The sequence below is a fragment of the Aphelocoma coerulescens genome, chromosome 3, assembly GCF_041296385.1.
Source record: "Aphelocoma coerulescens isolate FSJ_1873_10779 chromosome 3, UR_Acoe_1.0, whole genome shotgun sequence".
NCBI classification, from domain to species: domain Eukaryota; kingdom Metazoa; phylum Chordata; class Aves; order Passeriformes; family Corvidae; genus Aphelocoma; species Aphelocoma coerulescens.
Window position 1 is genome coordinate 77,624,134 of NC_091016.1, and position 27,788 is coordinate 77,651,921.

The following is a 27,788-nucleotide window of genomic DNA, read 5'->3' on the forward strand; positions in this document are numbered from 1 at the left end:
TCAGAGTGGCAGTTTAAGTAGCCATACAATCACAGATACTTGACTGTCTTGCCTGCATCTAACCACTGCTGTAACTCAGGCTCCAACAAGCAGAAAACCTGAGACCTATTACCCTTCCCTGTTGCTTTTATTATTGTAGTGCACTGCATGGAAGTATCTAATCTAGGTGAATGTCCATTTAATTTCCAGTGTGTACGGAGCAATGGTAATCTCCCCTGCAAAAACCACTGTCAAACTGAAACAAGTAGATTCTTGATCAGATGAAGTGTATTACTAAAAAATACTTGACATCATCAAAAATGGTTTGGGGTTGTTTTGGTTTGGTTTGATTTCCTTAAAAATAGGGTTTGTGAGTTACCTGTGGTAAAAATTACAGATTATGATTAGGAAAAAAAAAGGGAAGTACTTGATTAATTAGGATTCAGTTATTATTAGTAGATAAGAAAAATATACAAACAAGTTAGGCATATTTTTCATATTTTTCTAATTAACCAAAACTTAAATGAGGTAACATTTGCCAATTTTCTAAAGTGATGTGCTAAACTGGCAAAGTGTGAAGGACTTGCTTGAAGTCTAGAATTGTGAGGGGTAGCAGTATCCAAGGTGTTTTAAATCTTCATTGCAGGGGATGTTGTTTAGGGCTTTCAAGAGCACTCCTGGGTCATACCTCCTACACACCATGGGTGTCTTTCACCATGCATTTGAGTGCCCAGGTAATCATGTTGTCTCAAAATATTTGAAGCCAATTACATTTAGGCTGCTCCTGTTACTGAGAGAGTTCTCCTGTCACCCACTTAGGAACAACTTTGATGCAACATGAATGGTAGCTCAGCTCAAATGTTGAACTCCTGATGGCTCTCATATTTATCACCCCAGGAATGTGCTGAGATGGCTGTTTCATCAAAATGAGTTTTTGTCATTTATTTATGCAAGTTATTAAACAAATAAATGAAGAGGTTTCAATTACAGTTTCTGTTTCCTGAAATCAGCCATCTTTAACTTAACAAAAAATGAAAGTCACTTATTATAAATTCAGCTGATAGCTGTGTTCAATATTTAACAACCTGTAACAACATTTCAATCTTAGTGTAATAAATTATGATGTTTTAGTGTAAAATGTCATAATGCCTTTCAGTCTTTATTATCTCTATTGGAGATCTTTTTTTCAGTTCACAATTACAAATGATTTTATCTGCATAGATTTCATACTGTTTTTAATGAGATTTGTATAATTGATTACTACCCTGACTGTTAAAAGCTGCAACATGAGGGCAACTGATATTCATAATCCCTAGAAATTAGTCTTGTTGAATGCCAACAGTGAATGAATAGCACAGACTCTGTGTTGCACTGCTTTTTGCTGAATCTTGTGGGATAAGTGGATCACTTTCTGCCAGTTCTGTCAACAGTTTCCACAGTGACATTATGAAAACCAACATCTCTCAGGCCGAAAGAAAACTTCACACTTTTTGAAATAAATCATTCTTGGCAGCTTGTACCAAATCATGATGGAAAACTTGTGGGAGTTCAGCCCTTCCTGCATCTTTCTGGAGTCTTGTTGTCTGATTGAATGCCCCACATAACTGGTCTGGAGGACTCCTCACTTTTTAAAGCCAATGGGCAAGACGGATGTCTGGAGCCAGGTTATACTTTTGGAGAATCAAACTGAAATGCTCCTTTGACTTTCTGAAAGGCTGAAATTTTATTAAATTCTTCTACTTGGGTTAACTAAGATATTTTATCCTCCTCTCGTGCAGTAATTCATGTTATGGTAGCACCTAGGTGTTGCTGTCACAGAGAACCATTACAGTGTAGTACAAGACAAAATCTAGGGTGAATCTTTTCCTATCAAAGCATAGAAAAGTTTAGTGCTATGTAAGACACAATTTTACTCACCCTTGTTGAATAATGATGTAAAGGGCCAAGTTTGAAATTGTTTGGGCCTCTGTGAAAACAGAATGGCTTGTGTTGCCTCTTGTGAAACAAGTCAGGTTTGGTGGTAGATTAACTGCTACTCCATAGTGGTTTGTGATTTATATCACAGGGGCCTACATTTCTGGATAGGAGCCATTTTTATTATTGCAGGAATTTATAGAGATAATCTCAGGACTACAGATACCTTTAGACAAGCATTTCAGATATGATTAAATGCCTTTGCTGGAAACAAAAATCTCTACTTAGTGCAATGTGTTTCACATGGGCCCTAAAGCCATCCTTCTGCTCCCATTCTGCTGGCAGAGAGCTATCCCATCACCTTCAAACATCTCTGCTAGTCTGTTGTTTTCCCCCAAAGCAGTACAAGATCCAGTTTTACTTCATGGATCTTTAACTATTTGGATCCCTAATGGAACATGCAGACACAGAAGGCCAGGAAACTGGCAGATTTTTATTCTTTACTGCTACTGCCCTCTCCTAGTACTAGTCAAATTGAACAGTAGCTGGGCTGCAGAATTGTTGTGTTCTCTGCTGCAAGGGAATGGGAGAGAAATTCAAGAGATAAACATTGTCTTCCTTCACCAAAAAAAAAAAAAAAGTGGGAAGACTGTCTACATTGCTGACAAAAATCCCTGGTGGTTGGGCATTTTTAGTATGACAACTGACAAACTACAGCACAGCTCCTCATGGACTCACTAAAGTGTCTGAGAAAAAGTTGGCATTCATGCTTCTCATCTGAATTTGCAGCTTTGCCCATTTCACAACTGCTCCCACTTGAAGAATGTTCTTCTGTAAACTGGAATTTCAAGTCCTTCATGTTTAGGATCTGGAGATATAAGACCTTAAAGACAGGGCTGACTCTGATGTGTTATCTGTGTCCTAAAGGGAAAGTGGTTTCAGGGACCTATCCGGGTAGGATCATACTGAACCGACTTGGTAAAACGCTGTGAGCAGTCAGAGGCAGCAAGTACTGACTTGCAATGATGAGTTACGTGGTGAACTTATGGCTGCATACCAACATATTTCCCTGCACACTTCCCTGAGGGAAGGGAAAATTTTCCAACAGAAAGCTAATCACTGCCACCACTTCTGGCTTATTTCAAAAGCCAGCCAAGCTGCCTGAGTTTAACTGATAGCAAAATAGAACTCTCTGCATACAGCAGTTTTCATTTACCGTGTGTAACCACAAAATAATTGAAAGAAATGTGAGGGGAAAAAAACACAGTAAATTAAACAATTCATATTAAGCTTGGAGTGGAGTTGTCAATGAGTATAGGGAAAGTGTTCTGGTGCTCTATAGCATGCAGCAGTGTCAGGTCCTCTCTCAGTTTGTAGATTAGGTAGATCTGTGAGACATGAGAAGTACTAGAGCAATGCTTCATGTCAGGACCAGCCAGGAAACCAGAAGTGGAAGAGAAGGCACTCCACTCAGGTCATGCCTGAGAGCAGGAGGTCTGCACAACGCAGCAATGTGAGCAGCCATGGGCATAATGGCGAGGTGCAACCCCATGCAAAGATCCTTGGGCTTGCACCTGGCAGTGTGCAGAGGAGAACCATCCTGTTACCTCCTGTAGCTGAGGCAGGTGCTCCAAGGTCTTGCTGGGTTCCTGCAGGCTGACCCTGACTGCAGCAAGCCTCTGCTCCCAGTTGCAGCAGCCACTGGAGGCTGCAATCAAACAAATGCAAAAAATCTGAAAACTGTCAGTCATAACACAGCCATTTCTTCAAAGAAATGAAGGTGTGAGTGTTTTCCAAGCAAAACAAAAGCCATGCTGCCTACTCTATCCCACTTGGAACGCTGCAGTCAGGTTGAAAGAGAAGGGATTTGAGGAGGGATTTTAAGAGAAATGAATAAGTAACAAGAATGTTGGAGGCCAGATGGCAACATCTGGAGAGCAGGGCTGTGTTTTGGCTTTGGGTTATTTAACCTTTCTTGATCTACATCAGCTTCTCTTTTCAGTCAACAGCTGAGCAGAACTAAACTAATTTGAAAAAAATGTTGAAAAGCTTCTAGTGCATGGCAACACACCTGCTGGTATAAAGTAGTTCAACTTTTGCAAAAGCTCCTATTATTTGAAGCTGCTGTACCTATAAACATCTATCTCTTCTGTAATCCATAAACATCTATATCTCTTCAGTAAAAATGCCTCATTGAAACAACTGTCACTTTTTTTTTTTTTTCAGCTGTGCTGTCTGGGGAATAATCTGGGTCTAGAATAGCTTCTCTGAGGCAGCATAAGAAAGGCTGATGCAGGAATAAGCTCACTGTTTTTACACAGGAGCTTAAGGCATTGGCACTTCCAGGGCTACAGCAGTGTGAAGGTTTGAAGGCCAAATGTTTCTGCATAAAGTACTGAAAAATAAGAAACATTCACAGATTATAGGTGTCCCCAAAACAAGATAAAAAGGGAAAAAAAAGCTTGGAGTAAACAAATGAAAAACCTAACATTTGGACCCTACATTCTTACATGAAATAGGACTCCATCATTGCAATTTTAAAGAGGGAGAGAAAAAGAACTCCCCAGTATCAAGTGGATGTTTGTGTGTGGTGTAACTCACCCAGTGTACTGGGTTAATTACAGAGTTTAACCTTTCCCATTTTAGGTGGGCTTAAGTCACATTCTTTAAACTAATAGTGTGTGATATAACCCTCAGGCCATCGGGGACAATAATAGATGTCCAGCTATGACATGAGTGTGCATGATGAAATAAAAATTATGGCAGTTTTCCAAAACTTAATATATGACAAATGTAATCATTTCTGACAGAAACGAGAATAAAATGATGCTTTGGTGATTCAGGGAAAAAAAAAAAAAAAGGAAAAAAAAACCCGCACAAATCACAATTAATGTTTCAGGTACAGCAAATTTCTTAGTGATATATGACAAGACACAGACTTGGGGTCAAACTCTCTAATTAAAAGGTACATTCAGCTTAGAAATAACAGTCTCTTGCCACCCTCTGTTAGTTTCTCTGGAAGATGTGCTGTAGGAATGTTTCTGTGCCACAGTCCTCTTTTTTATTTTCCACCAAATATGCCAGTTCAGCACCTTTCCTTAGAAAAACATAAAAACTTGAGTCCTTCCTCAGACACCTTCAAGGCCCAAAGCTCTCTCCTCATGGTCAACATCCAATTTCTGTGTTGCTTCTTCCCCACTGTTTCTCATCCAAAGCCCTTGGGTCTGGTAGGGGACAGGAATAGAAATGATCACCAGGGATAACATGAGTGATTACATGGTTGGTTTGCTGATGAGGTCAGTTCTCTGTTTTACTTCTCCATGTCAGAGTACAAATCAGACAAGAAGAGAACACGCCATTCAAGCTACAATATCTGTATAGACAAACATGCAAGCTAAGGGAGGAAAAATGGAGGGGAAGCCAGTGAACCCCATGAAAATACAAAGCAGATGAGTTACTCTACTGGACTCTTTAGTTTTTGTTTAATAGCAGTCAAAAGAGGTGAATATAGAGATAAAATACCAGTTACGTTGGTCTTCAGTGAAAAAAATCACAGAATCACAGAATGGGTCAGGTTGGAAGAGATCACAGTGGGACATCCAGTTCAACCTCCCTGCTCAAGCAGAGCCATCCCAAAGCACACAGCACAGGATTGTGTTAGGACAGTTCTTGAAAATCTCCAGTGAGGGATACTCCACAGCCTCTCTGGGAAACCTGGTCCTGTGCTCAGTCACCTGCACAGTAAAGAAGTTCTTCTTCATGCTCAGGTGGAACTTCCTGTGCATCAGTTTCTGCCCATTGCCTCTTGTCCTATTGCTTGATACCACCAAGTAGAGCCTGGCTCCACCCTCTTGACACCCTCCCTTCAGATACTGACAGACATTGATATGGTCTCCAATATATTGAGGTCATGCCAAACCCACAGTTCCTATAACCCAAGCAGACAAGGGTCAGGCTGAATCACCAGTGGACATGACAGTTGTCTCACCTGATTATCTACAACACCACAGAGTTCAAAAACACATCAGATGTGACCTTTACAAACAGAAAATTGCTTCTTTCCTCTTCCACCCACCCCCACCTTTGCCCTCCAATACTGCATAAAACACTGCTTTTTTCTCGAAGGCTTTTATTAGTGTTGCAAATATGTCCTGACATTGGGGCAAATCTTCAGCACACACTGAGCAGAGATAGGGGGTAGGATTCCTATTAATAGTGATCAAAGTTGTTCAATTCTCCTGCAAGCTGTGCTGAAAATGAGCCCTACTCTGCCATGCCACATCAGTTAGGACACACTTCTGACCTGAAGCAACAGTTCAAATGCAAAAAAATTTAGTGTCAGTGTAAAAACAAGGCACAGGAAAGTAATTGCAAAAGATTTTTTTTTTTAATTTAAAGATGTAATGTCATCTTGAAAATCACATATCCTTCTTAAATCTTACTTCTACTATAATTAATGAAAGTTTAACATTATGCAAAGAAAGAACATTAGTTTTTTACTCTCTTTGGCTTTGGTTTTCTAGTATGACTATTTCTTATATAGCCCTTTTCTCATATTATTGCTTGTATTATTTTCTATGCTATTCCAGCTCACTTTGGGTTGCATATCATGTCACTGTATTAGTGCTTTAAAACAACCCCTGTAAAGACTGTCCTCTGTCAGAAAGAAGCATCTGTTCTTTTGGATACAAGAGCAGTTTTAATTTCTAAATATTTTCTCAAATTTTTACAGTTTTCTCTGTCAACTGTTAAAATTGCATTTCAGATATTTTGATAGCTAAGTACAGCATAGTCAGGCTTTCACCAAAGTTTTCATGTTCTGATTTCTTGAGTTTTTTTCTTTCCACTGCACAGAAAGCCAAAGAGTGGAAGTAGGTGAAAAATATTCTTTCCAGTATAAAGAATATACTTGTCACTGCATTTCCACCTTCCACATAAACCCTGAAGGGAGTAATTGCTTTGGATGCATGTCAAAGCCACGTTTCAAACTCCTCCTTTGATAGCAATCGAATGAGAAGGCTGCATGGATTTGCGCAGTCATTTGAGATTTTGTTCTCTCTTAAACAAGGTGATGATAAAGACTTGTGCTCTCCGCTTGTAGGTGGAAATATTTGTACCTTGCCTGCAGGAAACCAACTGGCAAGATTTATTAGTACTCAAACCTCCTCTAGGCAGCAGGACCTTTGGCAGTTTTAACATTCTGGTCATTTTTACTGATGTGTAACACACAGGAGTTATCCATCAATGTGCTTTCTGTATGTGGCTGGGCTCAAGCTCGGACCAAACCAAAGCCCCACCTGGGAAGAGCCGCAAGTTTTAGACAAACTCAGTAGTCGGGATCACATCTTTGTCTCGTTCATATCAGCACTTTTTACAAGCTGACTGAGCAATTGAACTTCACCCTATCTAGGCATTTAAAGGAGGGAAGTTGACACGGTCAGGAAATCCTGTTTGCTAGGAAAAAGCAAGTATCAGAAGACATTTCACCATCCCCTAATCCTTAGATAGGAAGAAATGAGATTAAAAACCAACAAAGATAAACATATCTACAAAGACTTTTTAGCCCTATCAAATCACACTTCACAAGACAACTAAATGAGATGAAAATCACAGAACAAACTATCCAATAAATAGAACCACCCAGAGAAAGAAAAGTATCACACAACAAATGGAGATATAACTGACCACTCTACACAGCAAATGAACACAAACTAAGCAACACTGAATGCTAAATTACATGCAACCAAGAGATCAGAAAAAAACAAAGGCAGGTCCTAAAAGTATGGTTGTCTTCTCTCCCTTTGTCTATCTGATAATGGCCAATACCATTAAGCATCTCACCATCACGGAATTAAGTTCATCTGATTAGAGGAATTTCAGTATCTGGGAGGATGTGGCTTATATTTCCAGGAGTGCTGTGCTTTAGTCTAAATGATCACTGGAAATAAAATGCCCCTGTCTTTTTGTGACTGACAAATGACATTTGATATCATAGATCTCTGTTAAGGATAATTTCAGTAATGGTTTTCCATTCCCTCTGACAGCCAGCAGCAAGAACACAAGAGAAAAGATAAACCTGAAAGGCTAAGGAAACACTATAAAAACAGAAAACACGCAGGAAAACCAAATAGTGGAATCTAATTATAAATATTAAACTAATATCACTGTAAGTTATTATTTCAAATTAGATTTGAGTTGCATAAACTTACACTCATTCCCAAGAGTATGCATTCAGAATAAATACCAAAAGTCCTACTTCTGGAAAAGTGCCCAGGTGAGCAGTTCAGCAACTTCGATAGAGATACTCATTTTTCTGAAAAGGAGCACATGCTTATAGAATGGGAGACTAGGAATATTTTCATCTTTCTTTATTTAGCTGGACTACATCCACTTTAACCTTGATCCAGAAAATGCCAGAGACAAAAAGTTATGTCTTTCCATAGGTGATCAAGTCTGGTTCTTCTGAAAACATTAATAAAAAAGAGCAATTAGATGATGTAAAATGGGGGTAGGAGCTCAGAGTGGAGAAATGAGAAACTTAACAACTTGTTATGGACTTCTGTAATGGACTTCCATTTCCTCAGCCTTGCTAGAGGGCTTTCAGTGATTTTTGCTCCTTGTCTCGCCAAATTTGAGGATAATTCCTCCTGTGATTCCAAAGGATCATTTTCTGGGACATGTATGCTTTACAGGTGTGTCTGGTACATGCACTCATCTCTTTCTTGTGGGCTCTATCAAGACTAACAGGGTAGGAAGTACCATCTGCTTCACCATTTGCTACTTTATTTACTCCTAAAATGACCCTACATCTTGAATCTGCCAGCATGTGCTTCTTTCCTCAAATGTTTTGAGAGATGACAGATTCCCACCAGATGCAACTCATATTAGCTTCTGGCTATTACAGGAAAAAGTAGAATAATCCTTGTAATAAAATACTTGTGTCCATACCCATCAATATTTTTCTTATCTTCCACTCTTGGCTTTAGTTTAACAGGTTATAGGGGGTCAAAACATTTTCAAATTAGCATTTTCTACAACCAGAAAAAAAGGAGTGCCACAAAAACCTGAAAGTTTCCATGTAAACAGATTGATATGGGGAAAGCGCTTGACTAGAAAATATCCTGCCTTAGGTCAGGCTGGCACTAACCTCTGGCTTGGCCTTGGATATTCTCTCTTAAACCAGTTTGTTTAAAGCAGGCTAATATAAATTGAGATTCAGCTTGAGGAAATGCGAAAACTGTTGTGTATTGCGTATGACATTTAATTCCTTCAAACAGACCCTGGAACGTATGTCATGCCCCATTGACTGCTTGCTTTGTTTCTTCAAGTCAGCAGAGCTTCACAGAGGACCTAGGATTCATCTGTGTAGATGCAAGGGCAGAAATGGGGCCATAAGCGCTAAATCCTGACTACTCGAACTTTTTATACTTGCAGCCTTTCAGTAGGTCTAAATTTTAAACCAATGAAAATATTCACGATAAAGCCATATATTGCTACTTTAGTTTGATATTCCCACATCACTGAAGTTCTTAAAACAGGAATTATATGATTGTCCATGTGTATTGTTCTACAAACATTCAAAATTCTACTTGGTCACTAATTAAAAAAAACAAACTATTGTGCAAAAGCAAAATGCCACTTCATTGTAGAGCACATCTGACATAAGACAACACCAGGTCTTACTGCATAATTCTGCAGTTATACAAAGGTGTGCATAAACACACAGAGAAGAATAAAGCAGTGATATTTATTTAGTAGTTTATAGAGACCAGTCAGAGAAAATGATCAAAGAAAAAATATAAAAGAAAAAATATGTAGTCATTTTTTGCATAGTTTAACCAGAAATTAAAGCTGTCTACTTTGAATATGGTTTTTAAAAAGCTCAGAAGAGGTTTTGTGAGTCTCTCATAAGTCAGACAAGGGTTTAAAATATTTTGGTAACAATTCTGGGAAGGTAATATGGTAGCAAAGAGGCAGCAGTATGGGTTTGTGGTTTAATGTGGGTTGAAAGGCTCTTCTAGCTGTCAGATTAAGACAGTAATTCTCCAGTGTTTATAGGAAAACATAACTACATTCTTGCCATTTAGAGGAGCATATAATTTAGGTTTGGTAAAATACCAGTTAAAGCACTTACAAAACCAAAGTCAGTGTTAATCTTAGATTAGTGTCATAAGCCTTGAAAGACTGACTGTAAAACCTGTGAATTAAAATAACATATGACAGAAAGTGGGAATGGTTTCTTCATCCCCTGCAGCAGAACAAAACAGACACTTGTTTCAGCATCACCTAATATTTCTCTTTATTAAAAAGAAAACAACAACCCCCCCCCCAACTATATATCATGTTCTATCCATGCAGGCATGTGTTTTGGCTTTTACACTTCGTGGTCTATAAACAATATGTAAATATAGTAATATTGATTTGTTTCCATAGCAATATAAAAGATCCTTTAGGGTTTCCAAGGCAATATGCAGCAGAGTAAGAAATCAGAAAGGCATGGGAAATGTTCAGCAAGCAATGGGTTTAGGCAGTGCCCCAGGCCTCCAAGAAATGTATTCTTCATTAAAGCAATCTGAAAAAAACACTTGAAATTAAAACAAAAAATCTCATCTACCAGATTCATATTTTCTTTTATCATTAGACATTAGATACTTACTCTCTGTAGAAATACGCTTTTCTTTGTGACAATTCTCATTCAAGTTAGTTCCACTGACAAGAGCAAGGGATTTTCACTTTAATTTTTTTTAAATGTGAAGGGGTTTAGAGTCTCTGACACAAAACCTACCGGAGGAGGGGTAGTTGCAAGAGAAAACCCCATTAAATGATTTGACAACTCTTTTTTTTTTTAACCAAGTAGAGATGCCACTAATGATTTGGGCAAAAGAAGACCTGAGATAAACTTTTATCCTCATCTGTTTAAGCCATCTTGGAATATTCTTAAGATTGTTTTTTTATCTGCTGAAGAGATCTGTCACAAGGATTTGTACTTTACAAATGTACAAAAGCTGAAAGGAAAAAAACCTCTTAGTTATAAAACCATTGTTACATCCATAGGTCTACACTACATTAAACCTCAAAAGGTTTTTGTCCCCCTCTAAGTTAAGGCTATGAATCTGAGAAGACCCCATCCTGTCCTATGAGTCATCCCAGGTACAAACTAGGCCAACGTAAATCATTTAAGCCTGTGAATACCTAAAGTATATTTGGACTTAAATTTCATGTTTGTTCAGACTAAATACATATTTTAAAAGGTCATTTATCACTTTTTACTTGATATTCAGAAAAAAATAGTCTCAAAATAGTTCTAGTTTCAGGCAAAGGAATGAACAGCTACACTAAAAGACCATCTCTGTTGTCACGTACCATTTCTGGAATTGAAATTAATTACTTTAATAAGCGACAAAGCTTTTAATTTGGAGTTACCAAATAATGTTAGTGATCAAGAAAGATTTATCTCATATAAGATGAGATGCCTCACCTGCCCAGATACCTGCCCAATGCTAACAGCTGCATCCAACCTTGCATGAGTTAAAAACAGTAAAGCATTTAGTGTCTAATTTCTCTAAACCTGCAGTATTTACTGCTCCCCTCATCCTATTCCTCTAAAGTAACTGGTCTTGCTTTAAGAAAGCCGTGCTTTATTCTTTTACTTTGTATGCAACAAATTATCATTCATATTTGGGTTATGAGTATGTAATTTTTCCATTAGTTTTTCACATGAATGAAGAAAGATGGAAACAAGTAAAAAAACATTTGCTAAGTAGCAACAGGCAGCATGATTGCTGATTGAATTTTCTTTTCAGAGCAGAATTCAGCCCGAAGAAAACTAATCATTTAGCAAAACCTGTCAAGCTCAAAGAGAAAAGTTTCCTTTTGTATTATTCAAAGATTGCTCTAAATTACACACCTGCTGTGAAAATCAGAAATGTGGCTTCCAGTTTGAGGGTTCTCTAATTAAAATATGATCTGACCCCCAGTTTGTTTTTTCACTCAAAAACAGCATTCAAGAAAGAAAACTTCTAAAATGCTTTATTATAAATCTTGCTATATAAAATGCATTGGTTTGGGGCATGGTTTTGCTGGTTGGAGGGATTTTAAGAAAGGATAGGGCTTTAAGATGTGGTAAAATGTGAGATTATTCAACAAATTTGGAAGTTTTTAACTGGACATCTTCCTGGATATCTCTGGCAATTTTCATCTAACATCACTTGCCTATGGCTCAAGTAAACCAGAAGCTTCAACCAAAGGCATGAAACAATCAAAAAACTGGGCTCCATTTGAGCTTAAGATGTGGCAGGACTTCCAAGGGAGACCTGTAACTTCCTTAGCACCTCTTATAACTAATGTTCCTATGGGAAATTAAGTCAGATCTCCCAAATGGGATGGAAAGTTTCTTTCTGGATGGTGATGGGTGTCTCCAGTGCAAGCGATGCTTCAATTTAATTGTTATATCTCGCTTTTAACTTGATTGCCATAGTTCTTGCCATGGATGGAGATCCCTCCAGGTCTTTTCTTTGCAAGTACTGTTTGAAGCATGAAGAGTTAAACCAAGAAGAAGGAAATCTGTGGGAAAGACTTTGAGAAGTCCTCTAATATCCACTGCCATGAAGGGAACATTTACAATGAATAGAAAACGTTAATATTTACATCCAGTTAATTTCCTGTATCATATCCCAAATACAGAAAAATACGATAGTTAGGTCCTTATCTGTATAACAAATTTCTTCATTATCTTTCTTCACATAGGAAAAGCTTTCAGTCGTGTGGGTGATACTACATTTTCTCATCCTCAGAATCTGGAAATATTGAATTCCATTCCAAGAAGTTTGTCTCCCACTAAAGGTGATAAAGACCAAACTTTAAGAAGTCTTCCACAGCCAAATATCACTTCTCTTTCTTTCACAATTCAGCTAAGAATTTCTCTGATACCATCTTGTACTTGGAAAATCTGGCCTGAACATGCTGAAGGTAATAACAAAACGGGTCTAGCAATGGTTAAATTAAAACAAAGTTTTAACATTAATGTAGATTTTTAATAAAAGCACATACAACCTTAAGAGTTGCAGCATTTTTTCCAGAAGAGAACAAAAATGAAATATATGTGTAGAAAATTAGAAATATAAAAAGCAGATATATGTATATATTGGTTTTGTACAACTACTGTATAGAGTGATTCTCTGAAGCATCTGTATGTGCCATATTAGTCTTATTAGAGCATGATATTATTTTTAAAGTTCACATTATTTTGTGCAGTATTTTTAAATAAATAGTTTATTCAGTCTCATTCAAACTGAAAGATCTGCAGCAATTAAAATAACCATTTTCTTCATATTAAAAGATTTGGACAGATGCAAAGCAGTATTAACAGATATCTGTGCTAAAGCTAAGCTTCAAAGTATGTGTTAATTTCCATTGCAAACATAAAGATGCATTGAAATGCATGAAAGGTCCTATTTAAAAAAGAAATGGAAGCTTTTAAAATTCAGGCATATGTCAAATAATGGAGCAAATGTAGACTTGGAAAAAAATACATTATATAATTTTCCCCTAAACAGACCCTTTAAATAAATGTTGTCTCTATGTTTTAAGATAATTATCTCTTACTTTATTTCTATTTTCTCCTGTCCCATTTTTCAATAACACACCTCTGTATTTTTTATCTTGCCACCCTATTACCAGGCCATGTTATTATAGCTGCCACATTAACTGGTCTCCTTCTCTTTTCATCCATCATTTACTCATGGGAATCTTCCCAGTACTTGTTTTTTGTCTCACAATAACGGCAGAAATCATCAAGAGGCCATAATTATTGCCTTAGACTCATGCACCAAAGTTCAGTCCAACTGAGTGCAGAGGATGTATTTATTAACTATTACTTTGCCTATGTTCTTAGAACCACATTTCTACCATAAAAGAGTCACACACAGGTTCAGGGCTGCTGGCTGGCATGACCTACACTCAGAGTTAGCAACTATATGACAATTTTGCACTGCCAATATTTGTTCATTACTTATATAAACAGGAAGAAGTCCCCCTCACCCTGCTCATACTGATCCAAAATTCAAAGCCGGGACTCTTTAATCCTCTCTCTTTAATACATTTCAGTCTATGCTTCAGTTGGATCTTCATGCCTTCCTGTTTGGAAATATGGAATTTACTCTGCAGCATGAAACCTGGAAAGCTTAATTTAATTCTGTCTTATACAAAAATCATCATTTGAAAGCTGTGCACTGTTAAATTACTTGATTAAATTCTTTCAGGAACATTTGCGAATGCTAAGGAAAAGAATTTAAAGCACTGTCTGTGCATTCTATCATGTGTGTTTGAAGAAATGACAAGGGGTTTTTAATGCAAAAAATTCTCACACTTCAGCAATCTAGGACATCTATCGCATTATTTTTAAAACCCTTATTCTTTGCTCAAACTCCCAAGCCATTGTTTTTAACTTGACAAATAAACAAGGAAAACTCTTCTCATCCTGGAGAGATGTATACCTATTTATGTTAATTAATGACAACAAAGTCTCTTTTGGTATTTTCTATTTGAAACTGACTAAGAATCAGCTCAAAGTTGCAGGGAAGTTGAAAGAGTTTTGCCAATGATATGTACATATTTTCAAATAGTTGGAGATCACAAGTTAGTACAGTGGATGTTGAAAACTGCTAATTATAGTAGGCAGAAATATCCATCCATGTCTGTTCAACAAGCAAAGGCTTCTGAATATAATCTTACCATATCACAGCAGAATACCACTCAGTACTGCAGCTCATGTATATTGGCTATGGAGAGCTGCAGGGGAAAACATTCTTATTAATTTCCATGTAGATTAATTTACAAGCTTGGGGTATTTTGTGCAAAGAACGCCACTGGGTGTTGTTTGGTGAGTTTCTACCATACACGTGTTTGAAGACCAAGCCTTTTCTATTTACTGTTTAAGAACTTAAATGTGCTCCCAGGCAGCAGCTCTACTGTAGAGCTGTGAGCTCAGGAGGTTGGCACACTTTGAACACCAATTTCAAATGATGCTTGCTCATCTCTTTTGCTGTTACTCTTAGTAGAGAATTAGTTCCAACTTTGACTTGTAAATAACCTACAGGCCTGGATTTATAGTGGCCTAAGAAGGCAAAACTATGACTACATCAAGAACAGTAATAAGACATGCTAATATATAGGATATCTGTCTGCACACCCATTGCCTCTGTCTCTGATATCAGTATATGATGTACGTCCAAAAAACTGTCTGTGACTTATTAGATAAATTCAATCACTTATGGAAAGTGGTAATGCTCTGCCCCAAGCAACCAATGTTATATGTCTCAGGCTAGGTTAAATGAGGGTAAGCTTTTTAGTCCACCACATAGTGCTTACCTAATTAGTTCCTATAGCTACAGATGTGCAGGATTTGCTGCATCTGTACCTCTGGTCATGTGGCAGTGCAGGTGGCTGCAGCCATCCTGACCCCTGAAGATCCAACAGACATCAAGCTGTGGTGGTCAGGCTCCCAGGTTTAATGTCTCACTCTCTAAATAGGGTGAGAGCCCATAAACCCCCAGTTCTGCAGTTTACATATTTTGTATGATTGGTTCATGGTTTCCCCTTCCTCTTTTATGTATAACCTTGTTAATATTCATTTCCCCTAAAGTTAATATGTATTAATTCTAGAAAGTTCTATTGTACTCAACACCCCATTGGTTCCTTCCCTAAGTCCCTCCTTGGTGTTATTTCCATTGGTTCTCTTGCCCTCAACCCCACCTCCTGTCAAGTATCCCATTGGCTGTATCCCTTATCCCCGCCTTTCCCATTCCCACTATAAAATCCCTGGACACCCTCAGATCTTTGGCTCTGCGTCTCCTTCCCCCATTGTTTCACCTCAATAAACCTTCTGTGTGGAACCTCTGTGGAGAGTCCCCTCTCTCCCTTCTTCGCCTCTGCGTGCGCGCCTTCCCATCAGCTCAGGGACGGCTCCCTCGGGTGAGGAGCGCAGCCCCGTCTGCCGGCGCTTCTGTGTGTGGCTGTGCCTGCCCTAGTGCAGTGGGGTTGTGGCTACACCTCCGGCCTCTCTTTGAGATAGCACGCAAAAACCTGACGTGGTCAGGGCAGAAAACACCCAACAGACTTAGAACATGTCATACGTATTATGAGCGTGCATATCCTCATTCAGCACACATTGAAAGTACACACAGACTTCTGTGAGGAAATCTCAGATAAAAACATGGAAGCATTTGTTCTTCTGTCGTGTTCAGTTAGAACTTTGATTTTGAAAATGGCACCTAAAGATAAATAGTCAAAATCTTTTGTGAACCAAAATTGAATGTACAAGATGCGATCTCCCCTCTCAACAGGGAAGTATTTGCATCTGGAAAGACAATCTGCATTTGCTTTTCCTGGGCACATAAATAAATGAAGACTCCCTTCAACTTAACAATACTGTTCACAGTCTTTTATCTGATGGGTTAGACTACCTTTTTCTTCTGTTCAGGATCTTTCTGCCTAAATCTGTCTTTATTCCACTTAATTAGAGAAACTTGGAAAGGAACAAGAACTAAGAAAAGAGAATCTGGTAATCACACATGATAAGGTGAAAACAGAATGAATGAACATCCTTTTAAAGCTGCATATGGTATTTCACACAAAAATAAAGGTAAACTCTGAGCCTGCTCTTTCTTCATAGAAATAAACCAGACAGATGTTCGTCCAGTTCTCAGAGTCACCCACACTAAGTACAAGGCCTGATGGAATTACAGTGCTGGTACTCTTCTCCACATGCAACTGACAACTTTTTCAGCAACATACAAAACAAAGAGGTGCCAAACTTGCAGGAACAAATCCCAACACATTCTAACAAGATGAAATAAACCTTAAGTATCCCTGACAGATGTTTGTCTAGGAAGGAAACTCCAGAACCTTCTGAAGAAGTTTCCTAACTCTTACAGGTGTAACCATAGGTATCTCTTCCTGGTGGACACCTACTTCCTTTTGTTCTATCAACAGAAGAGATACATCTAGTACCCTATTCATTATGACTTTCGACACAGTATAAGACTGTTGCCACATCTCCCACTTTTTATTTAGTCTTCTGTCTCCTAGATATTAAAAAAATCTAATTCCTTCAATTATTCCTTGCAAACTGTTTCCCAAAGCTTTTATTCCCACCACTAGTCCATATATCTTTTCCAGCTACAGTAGTAGCAGTTCCAGGAAGCAGTAGCCAAGCGAGGCTTTCCAAGCACCATCTTGATTAATAAATTTCCTCACCTTTTTTAATAGATTTTTAACAAAACATGACAAAACAAGTTTTGCTTTTCTTCATCGGTCTTGTACTACTAACTGCTATTTGTTCTCTGACCCACTGTTGATTTCTGATTATTCCTCCCATTTGTCAAGATCATTGTTAATCATGATCCTGTCTTGTGAAATGCTTGCCAAATCAGATCTTGCTGGTTGATTGGCCAGTTAGTTGAATTGCTCATTGATTTATTTACTGCCTTATTATCTGCTAAGTAGTTATAAATGCATTTATTACAGTTTGTTCTGGTGTCCTGCTGGCTATCAAAGTGAGACTGACTGATTTTATTGTTGCCAGAATTCTCTTCATTTTGAAACACTGCATCCCTCCAAAGCAACAGTGCATAAACACTTGATTCTAGCATGAGTTCCAACTACAAGATTGGTCTGTGAACAGAAGAGAGCTGCTTCTTTTCACACATGTATTCTTATCTTAAAACAAGCAACATCTACTCAAATTTTAAGGGAATACCATCCTGTTGCTATTATTTCAGATATATTGCCTGTTTTGAGTATGACAAGATCCTGAGGTCAAGAGACATTTGGTTTCTGAAACTTGACTGGATCTATGCAGCAAAGGAATCACAGGATATGCAGGAATAATTGTTGGCACGTACACAAGGAGATCAGGAAGATGTGCCATTCTTCCTAAAGTGCAGTGGGTAAGTTAACTACATACAATATCTCAAAATTTCAGAATGCAAGCAGTGAGATAAAAAAACACCCTACTTAAATATTAAGAAAAATGCCAAACAATCAAGTCTGAGATTTAAGAAAACAAATTTTTATAGTGAGAATTGCAATAGTATGGGTAGCATATATTCTGGAGTTAACTTACTTATATTCCTGAACCAGGTACTGCTGTTATGAATATTTATTGACGCTGAAAGCACCAAGAATGCAGAAAAAAAAAATCTTGAAATGACATGTTTAATTTTATTAATTCATTTAATTGATTTAAGCAATCTGTTCTACAGAGTAATATTTCTGTGTGCACTTTGTAGATTCTTGTTTAAAATATTCACATGAAAAATGAAGAACACTGGAAAGCAGAAAGACTCTAATAATAAGTGTGAGATGGCAGTATGGTTGTTAAAATCACTAAAACCAGTTTCACACTCTGCCCATAATTGGTACACAATTCAGATTACTGGGTTTTTAGCAAAATTCAATCAGCACTTTTATTGGTGTTAAGGGCATGTTAATTTTAATCAGTTGATAATTAAAGGCTTAGATTATTGTTCTGTAACACCAAGCCATCACTTCTTTCCTCACTTATGGAAGATAATTATTTCAAGTTTTCAAAACACTCCAAGATCCACACATAACATTACCACAAATTACTGTCCAAATTGAAAAGAACAACAAAAAAGTGAACTTAGAGGTGATCAGATGGCCAGACACAATACAATGATGAAAAGGACCAGCACACTAGGCATTCCACAAAACTGTGATACTCTGCTATCTAAAATATCCAATCTTGAAAAGACTACTACTGAAAACTTGGTAAAAGTTAGCCTAATGATATGTGGTTTAGTGCACAATCAAAAAATATATCAGGGAAAGTTTTTCTGAGACAAGAAAAACAAGAGAGAAAAAGTGAGTTAGTGTGAGAGTGACGGAGTACCCAGACACCAGGCAGCTCAAGGTCAAGCCAAGCAAGCACTTCAAGTGCTTTGTCTTCATGCCTGAAAGGAGTGATCCATAGGTCCCTCTCTTGGAGTAGACAACGGCTTAGCTACTGCCAGCCTGGGATAAGAACAACAGCAAAGCTGTCACCACATATCCCAACCAGACTTCCTTCCAGCTGGGGAAAGATGCTAGCCCTGCCTAGGACCACTTTCTTTGCCTCTCTGGTTCACTGCCTTGTGTCAAAAGGCAGCATTTCTGCTCAGTATGTTACTTGTGTTACATGAACAGAGAGACTTCTTTCCTACAGCTTGCTGGCCTCACATGCTCCCTCTGGATAATGTGGATATATCAGACTTCAAAATGCAGTTCTAAAAATCCATAACCTTTTTACAGTTGAATTCTTTTATAGGAGTCTGTGTACAGTTTATTCAAATCACAGGTGTTGGAAATTGAGTTTGCTTAGAGAGGAAGGAAGTGAGAGTATAATGCATTTTTCATACCAGATGATGACATGGAATGCAGTCATGCAGAAATCACTCAGCTTCTTCTTAGAGACTTCATTTCAAAGCACCATTAAGTAAAGCTGATTGTTTTGCCCAAACACGACCTCCATTACTTAAAAGTAATCTGCAAGGGAAATGCACGCGTTCTTTAATTCACTAAATGATTCGCCTTGTTGAAGTGTCAGATAAGACAAAGAACCTTTAAACTCCAGAAAAGCTTGCTCACAAAATGAGACAAGCCACTTCTTGTTTTACTGATTTATTTGATCAAGAATGCCTGAGTCGAGTTGCTTGTCTCTTATAAATTTCAATATAAAGCTTAAATTAAGCATTTCATTCTGATTTCACTGAATATTACAGTATCTCCAAAAACTGGTCAGATGTAAAGCAAAATTAAAGTGCACAGCCAGCATGATTCCTCAAAATAGTAGAACTAGACATAATTCACAGAGGCTTGCTGCAGTGCCACGTGGAACTTGGGAGGAGCTCTACTTTCATATAAAGACTAACAGGCAAATCCTAGCTGCATATGTCACCTTCTATCTGTAAGTCAGACAGGAAATCTCAGCCAAAGAATTATCTGTGAAAATTCTTTCCTACTTACTGTCACAGAAAGCTTCACCAAGTAACCCTATTTTCCCACCCAGCAAAAAACTTTGGGGTTTTTTTTTTCCACTTTTCATAGTCTCCCATTAGCTTACAATTACTGAGATCATTAGAAATAAAGCACCTATATTTTATGCATTTCATGCTAATTTTACAGGCCTGCATGATGTAAAATCCATCTTTATCCTATGTAGACCACATAGGAATGTTGCCTAATAATAGTGCTGCTCTCTTGAGTGCATAATCACGTGTGTGCACACAAATACGTTTTCTCATTCCAGGAAAGGTATAAATTCACCACAGTCTATAGTAAGTATATGTAGAAAAAAAAGATAAGGACTAATACTTGAGTCCTGTGACCTCAGAAGCAATGAGACAGATTAAACTTTTGCTGCCCTTTTACCCCTGTGACAAGCGTTTTGCTTCAGAGACCCTGATTACCTTCAGTGCAGCACAGTTCTGCAGATAAAGATGATGCCCTCGTACAGTTTGCTTGGAGGTATTTCATATCACAGCTGGCTGGTTGGTGCCACTGTGTATGAGCTGCTGATCTCTCACCTTTAGCTTAAGTTCAGCCAGGCTTTCGTAGGCCAGAAAGTCACCATGCAGATGTAGACACAACGTAATGGCTTTCTGGGAAGAGCTGGTAATGGAGAAATCCAGATCATTGCAATAAACCTTTTGAATTTTGAGTAAGATTCTCAGCCAGCTCCTGTTTCTGGGGCCTCCTCTACTAAAGATTTTCTCTTGCATGGATATAAGCAAGAATAATTCAGTAAAAACAAATGTAATCAACTGCCAACACAAAATGAGTAAAAGCTGACCAAACAGCAATTAGTACATTAAAGTCTGGGAATCACAGTTAATCAGAAATATAAAGTTTGTCCCAAACTATGTAGAATTAGGAAGTTCTCTGAAATACATCACCCAGTTTGCAGAACCAAGGAAGACATAAGTGAACAGAAGAGACTCCATGGAGAAAAGGAAGGGTCCAAAATCTAGAAAGTATACTCTAATACACAACTGAAAAGAGAAGGGTTTTTCCTAAGATGACTGAGGGACAACTGGTATCAAAGATTACAAAGCAGGGTACAAATTAGAAGGGAATAAACCATTTCCTGTGTCCACCAGGGAAAGAATAACCTACTGCACATATACATTTAAAGTTTTACTTTTGGAAAGAAAAAAAAAAAGCTCACTTTCTAAAAGTAGGCAAATACTCACAACGATTGACATTTTTTAAAACAAGTCGGAGAGACGTTTATAAGGAAAGACTTTCATTAGCTGATCTTACCTTGAAATAGGGAATGGAATGGATGATCTATCATGGCCTCACCCAGCTTAATTTTCCATGAGTCTAACTTCTCAGTTCAACATCTTGAAAATATAGAATCAGACACTGCAAGGAAACAGAAAAAAGAGGGACCAGAAACATTCCAGTTTCCCTTGAGCACAGGGAAGATACAAAAAAGAAAAAAAAGATGACACCCCACAGTAAGGATCAGGTGCAGTGGCAGATTGAGCACTCAGAGCCGGTGTCTGGAGGTGAAGCCTCTCACCGGGTGGGTGGGGAGATCTCTGCCTGGTGCAGCTTGACTTGGAGCAGAGAGTGTCCTACATATACTGCTATTAAACAGATTTTATGAGGAAGTGAGCGTAGTGGAGAGGTTTCATGCCTGCTTCAGACACAATGGACTCAGAGGCAACTGTCAGGTATTTTGGTGATACCCCTTACATGGAAGAGCCATCTCCAAGGCACAGGAGTATTAATTCACTGAAGTTAACAAAACAAAACAAACAAGCAAACAAAAAAAGCAAAACCTTGACTTCAAAGGGACTCGTAACATTTGCAGCATCCACTGGGTTTGTGCATCCTGTATTTGCAGAAGAGAAAATACAAGTGCAGATCTTAAAATATTTAATATCAAATATACTGAGAAAGACACAGACACTGATACATGTTGCTCTATTTTAATACATCCGGTTACCACATGTCTAACAATTTAAATACATTTTTTTTCTCAGTGGTTAATTCTTAAGTCACCTGTTACTAATTAAATAAATTTCTCCAAAAAATGTACCTGAAAGTAACACTAAACTTATTTTTCTTTACCTACATTATTGTCAATACAGACAAGACAAGATTGTCTTTAAATATTCAACCCAAGCTTTTCCCTGATGTAAAAAAACCCGCTATATATCTATATATATAAATACATGTATATACATATAAATACATATGTATATGTATCTATATATAAAAATACAGATGCTTTTAGGGAAGAACCATGCAGATGAAAATTAGGAGAAAATGAAGTAGCAAATAAATGTTTTACATTGTGTTTCTTATTTTTATTTTAACCAGCTGAATTTAGACGCAAAGTTACACATTGGGAAATTAACATTAAATGAACATTAAGTGCTGCATGCAAGCCTTGATAGGGAAAACTGAAAATGTGGTATGCAGGAAACTGTTCCATCATTAAATATAAAAACTACATGTTCCACAAACAGCAAGTGGACAGATGGGTGGAAGGCTTGGATGAGTTGTTTGGTGGCCTCCCACCATTCGTTCTGGTATGCCAACTGGTAATTATTCTACAGAAAACTATGTAGGTCCAGGCTGTGTTTTGTCACATAAAATCTATACAATGACACGGGTCATAAACAATCTGTAGGCGTATCTACACTGGATTTACAGAAGAAATGATGTAATGATAACGCGATGTAATTTTGAAAATAACAGGCATAATTGTGTACCGTAGTGTGGTCACATCTGGTCAAGCTGCCACACATGCAAAATTGGAAGACTTACCAGGCCAGCTGAAAAAATAATGCTGAAATATATCTGTATTGACTGCATTACTTTGTCCCAACGGTTCCTGCAGTTATAGTTCCAGCCACAGCCCTTTTTTGTCACAGTGCTAAAATTCAGTCCTGATACCAGGCTATGTTTTCAATCAGTCATTTTTAGCTAGTTAGTAATCAATCAGTTAGCAATTTTTCTTCTGACATGAGAAAATTGGGTACAACAGTTGCATTTATCCATGGGTCAGCTGCAGTTCATTGCTACAGTCCTATCTATGCACTCTGTTGAATCATTATCATCTTTCCTTTCACTGGTAGTGTTTCCAGCTCATCTGAGATCGCTGGAAGGCTGGAGGTAGCAAAGAGCCCTGAGTACCAGTTCAGTGATGAACAAGTGATCTACACTGTCACTGGATTTGAGTATTTCTGATGAAATAGGTGGGGATCCACCATGCACATTTTAAAGTGATAGTAGAGCTTTTAGGGTAAATTTGGATAATATGAGGATGCATCTTTCTGACAATAAAAAATTATTGTTCTTATTACAAATTGGAATATTGAGTGATATATTTTTTCTGCTTATTATGGGCTCTTCTCATTTTAGTACTGGTGTCATTTTTCACTGAGCTATTACACATAATTAAGATGACATCTAAGGCTGATTGTTGACAGACTCCACCCACAGCTTACCTCCACTTTGCTCATTCAACACACGCCCAACACCTACTTAGATGTTCATTGACATGATATCTAAGCTTAAGAACACAACTACTAGCCTCACATTAGTCTGGGAATAGTAAAGACATTTTTCTAATGCTTAGAAATGTACTTGGAGGGCTTTTAAAAATTATTATTATTTAATATGCCATATATATATAGAAGGAAATAATTTTATTTATTAGTTAGCCATTGATACACAATGGAGAATAGAAACTGGAAAACTTCACATGCTTTAAAGAAAAAATAAGGAAGTTGAAAAAAAATAGCTGGAATATCCTTCAGAATAAAAGACCAGGATTAATTTCTGTGTTATCCAGGATCCCTGCCTTGGTATTCATTTTCTCTAAAACTACATGAAAAGCAATGTCTGGGAAAAAATGTCTGTGAGAAAACTCAATAGCAACAGAATAATTGTGTAAATAAAAGCCTGTCTTCAACCAAAATTCTTCAGTGGCCACCTTGACAGCTCTTTGTGGAAAATAGACTCCCTGAAGAAGCAAGGGATACCCATGTATTCATCATCATAATCACAGTCCTTGTTTAGCTAGTTTAAAAAGAGCACAGATAAATTGTCACGCTTTCAGATGCTAAATACCCAAACATGAGTGCTTATATCCGTGTCTATACACATAAACAAAGTGATTTCTCCAAAATATGGATGTGAAGTCAGAGTCACAGTGCAAAGCAAACTATTTCAGGCCTGATGCTGGAGATGCAAAAGGCACAAACGGATTTAATTTTAATTTTAGAGTTTTAGACAGATAATAGTATGAAGTATGCTGCTTTTCTGGTCTTCACCAGTTTTGAAACACTGATATTTCAATAGGCTATTTCATACAGATAGGTATCTGAGATTGGAGGATTGAGTCAGTCATAAAGTACATATTCTCTCTTTGGAAGAGAGAGAAGGAATTGATTATTAGTTTAGACTAGATATTCAATGATCAGACTGAAAAAATATTCTGCCAAGAAAGACTTAGCATTCCCAAATCCATTATAAGATCCCTCTGCCTACCTAAACCAAAGTTTTTCTTCCCTTCTTTGTTACTGTATTGCATTTCAGCTGCTTATCTGTTTTCATTATCTACTGCACACCGGCATCTATTCTGGCACTCCAGTTGATGTCCAAGTTTTTACTGCTCATGACAAAATCACATTTCATTAGCATTGTCCACATGAACATCTGTCATACTCCATCTCATGTTGTATGCAGAATTTCATACAGGGTTTGATGTGAAAAACATGTCCCCAGAGATTTGCTCAGGAGTTGAGAGACAAATAGATGTCTGGAATTTTTTAAAGAGGTTGGTTGGATAGTCTGGTTCTGACTCTGCAAAAAGAAAAACCAAAAACAAACCAAACAAACAAAAAAATCACAACCACCAATGTGTGTTGAAAGCAATCCCAAAGCTGTATTCTTTTCACAAATTAAAAAAGAATTGCAGATTGAATTATTCATATTCATTTGCTTATTGACTTTCACCTCCAATTTAGGAGCCAGCCATCACGCAGTCATTCCCCCCTTCTGAAATATTCCACTAAATGTATTTTTATTGGTTTGAGGCTTCAGCTGTCAAAAGTCCATCATAAAAAAATACATATTTTGAATTTCATCTGATCTGATTGTCTAAATGGTTCATCTTCTTGGTTTTCTTCCTTAGTGAACAATCTTAATTCTTAACTTAAAGTTTTCCTAGTACAGTATTTTCAGGAAGTAACTAAGCCATCACTATCAACTGTAAGAGCGTCCTATTGGATGGGCCATTTCCTAGGATACTTTCTGTCAGAAATTAAAAAGACATTTCATATCTGATTATTCCTGAGTCAGTTTTTTTCAGTAATAGCCATAGTTACCTGAAGAAGGACACTTGCAGTGAAAATTCTTCTGCAATCTTAGGTACAGTTTATTAAAATACAGTCTTTGAATAAGGAACTTGTAAAAGAGTTGTCTCCTGACACCAAATCAGTGCCAGAAGATATTTTAATCTATTAAAATACATTAAAACAAAGAAGTTATAAGGTACAACATAACAGTGCATGATATAAATAATTAAAAATAAATCTACTGCAGTAGTATTTATGAGACTTGAAACATTTTTTAATAGTCAAGCCAAAAAAAATATTTATTTTTTTCTGTCTCAAACATTAAAAACCCATGGTTTAATGGTAATAACTACAAAACATGTGAATAATATTTCTTGAAAGAGAAATTCAGTCCTTTACAAATATGCCACATAAAAAGTTTTGCCCATGGAATGGAAGTTACAGTCATCGCTGCCTTTATCTACAGCAAAGAAATTAGTATGAGAGAATCATGTGAACACTGGAAGTGACCAAATACAGCTCTAAATTTTTTGGTTAAAGAAAGGGCAATTGAATGGCACAGAGGAATGATGAAATAGAGAACTATTTAAAATGATCAAAAACTTGTTTTAAACTTGTTTGGAAGGATTAAAATAGATAAGCTCTGCAATGTAAATGGAGTCATTCATACACATTTGACATTTTAAACTGCAGCAGCACAAAACACGGATTATTGATACATCGATAAGAGTAGTTTCTTTGTTGCTTGCCCAAGAATTGAGATTTGCATTAGCATTCCTTGGATTTTTGATATAATTGAATTATTTCAGACAATCAGAAGGCACAATTAATATTTCTAGGGGCTCCAAAGATAATTAGATATTTCAGTCTGTCAAGAACATTGTTAAAACACATTAGACCATCAAAAACTGCAGAGCTAATTCTTTTTAGAACTCAATTTTCCTTAAATTTTCTCAGAAGTCCTGCAACATTTTTATTCATTACTTATTCAGTTTCCTACAATTCACAGTGCTATATTCAGCCACTTTGGCTAGCACACTGTTCATAATTCCATTATCAGTCAAAGAAATTCTTGAAATGCCTCAAAATATGTACAATGGTCAAAGGGTCAGTAGTTCAGATAGTCACTCACTCCTTTGTCCTTCTTACACTCATTTATACACTGGGTGTGCTGCTCCAGAGGCTACTGGAGGTCTTTTGATGGCCTTCAAAGGGGACTGGCAGAAATGCCCTTCCAACAAAACAGACCCTCCCTGTTTGCCAGGGCATATTTTCCCCTCCACCCCTGCTGATCCACCCTGGGCTTTGCTGACCTCTACAAGACACACACATCTAGCTTACCCTTACTGTGTCTTTCTTCTCTCTGAATCATTATTGATGACAAGCTCACTATGAGGATTAGAAGGCTCAGCTGTAAAAGGCCTGTACACTGAGTGTTTTCCTTGGACTGAATTCACCATATTGTATATTTTTCCTCCCTGGTAAAAGGAAGCTGTAAAAGTTGCTCCAAACCTCAAAAAAAAAAGAGCAGAAAGATCTTTGCGGAGGTAAATGGGAGCTGTGTCAGGTGTAATTCATTAATTAAGTAAAGTCAGCAGACAGCCCAGCTGAAACTTGTCATGGGATATGCATGATAGGAACAGGAACATAGCAATGTGAATAAGAAGCTTGCACTGACTTCACCTGATTCCAATTTCTAATGACAGCTGCCACCTGTCCTTCTCTCTGAATGGGATCTGCAGCCCTCAGTACAATGCAAGAGAGATACTTTAGAGAAGGTTTTAAGAAGCAAATATTGCTGGAACAGCATTCTGGCTGCACTAGTACAATTTCTTTCAACTACTAAAGTGCATGGTAGGTACTGTTATCCCTCTAGGAAAAGTAGTATGTCAGTGAAATAAAATTCTGATTCAAGAGAAAGCTCTTGAACTAAAAGGAGGAAATTTCTGTTTGTGTCCTATATTTTTATTTATTGTGGAAACCTGAATTTTACATATTTTCCTTTTCCATGTGACAGGGTGAATTAAGCTTCATTCCTTAAAGGAACAACTTTATGTAACTTAGGTCTGTGAAGATACCTGAGAAAGATGTGAAATCTTTTATAAAGTTGTTTTTCTTAACATTTACCAAAATTACAACTGTTCTTATAGCTGTTCAAAATACTATCGCATAGCTAAGATCCACATGGGAAGAAATGCAAGAACAGGAATCTCCTGCAAAAGTAGAACAAACTGAAAGGGACCCTTGAGCTCCAGACTAGGCCCTTTGGATAACTCCTTGCATGTGCTTCACCCTCAGAGAACTAAGGAAATTTTCTTATCTCCGTTGCCTGTAGTTAGGTTTCTGCCTGCTGCCAGCCGCCCTGGAGCCATCTGAGCCCCTGGCTGAGCCAGTCCCATCTGGCTTGGAGCCCTTGGTGAACTCCCACCGGTTTGCCCCCATCTTACAATGCAGGGGGCCCAAACCCAGACACTGTGGCTCTCCATGGTCTCTTGAGTGTAGATAGGGATAATCCCA

General features: G+C 37.6%; 1 long non-coding RNA gene across 2 annotated transcripts; it reads right to left on the minus strand.

Annotated features, from left to right (window-relative positions):
* Window positions 1–18,150: 18,150 nt before the first annotated feature.
* On the minus strand, window positions 18,151–26,823 carry LOC138107311 (uncharacterized). 2 transcript variants are annotated; one of them, XR_011149397.1, is made up of 5 exons: window positions 26,613–26,823; window positions 21,214–21,318; window positions 20,361–20,562; window positions 19,311–19,437; window positions 18,151–18,927 (listed from the first exon to the last, which is right to left on the minus strand). It is a non-coding gene; the product is annotated as an uncharacterized lncRNA (long non-coding RNA). The 2 variants fall into 2 exon arrangements; XR_011149396.1 differs by having other exon boundaries at window positions 18,151–19,437.
* Window positions 26,824–27,788: the final 965 nt, after the last annotated feature.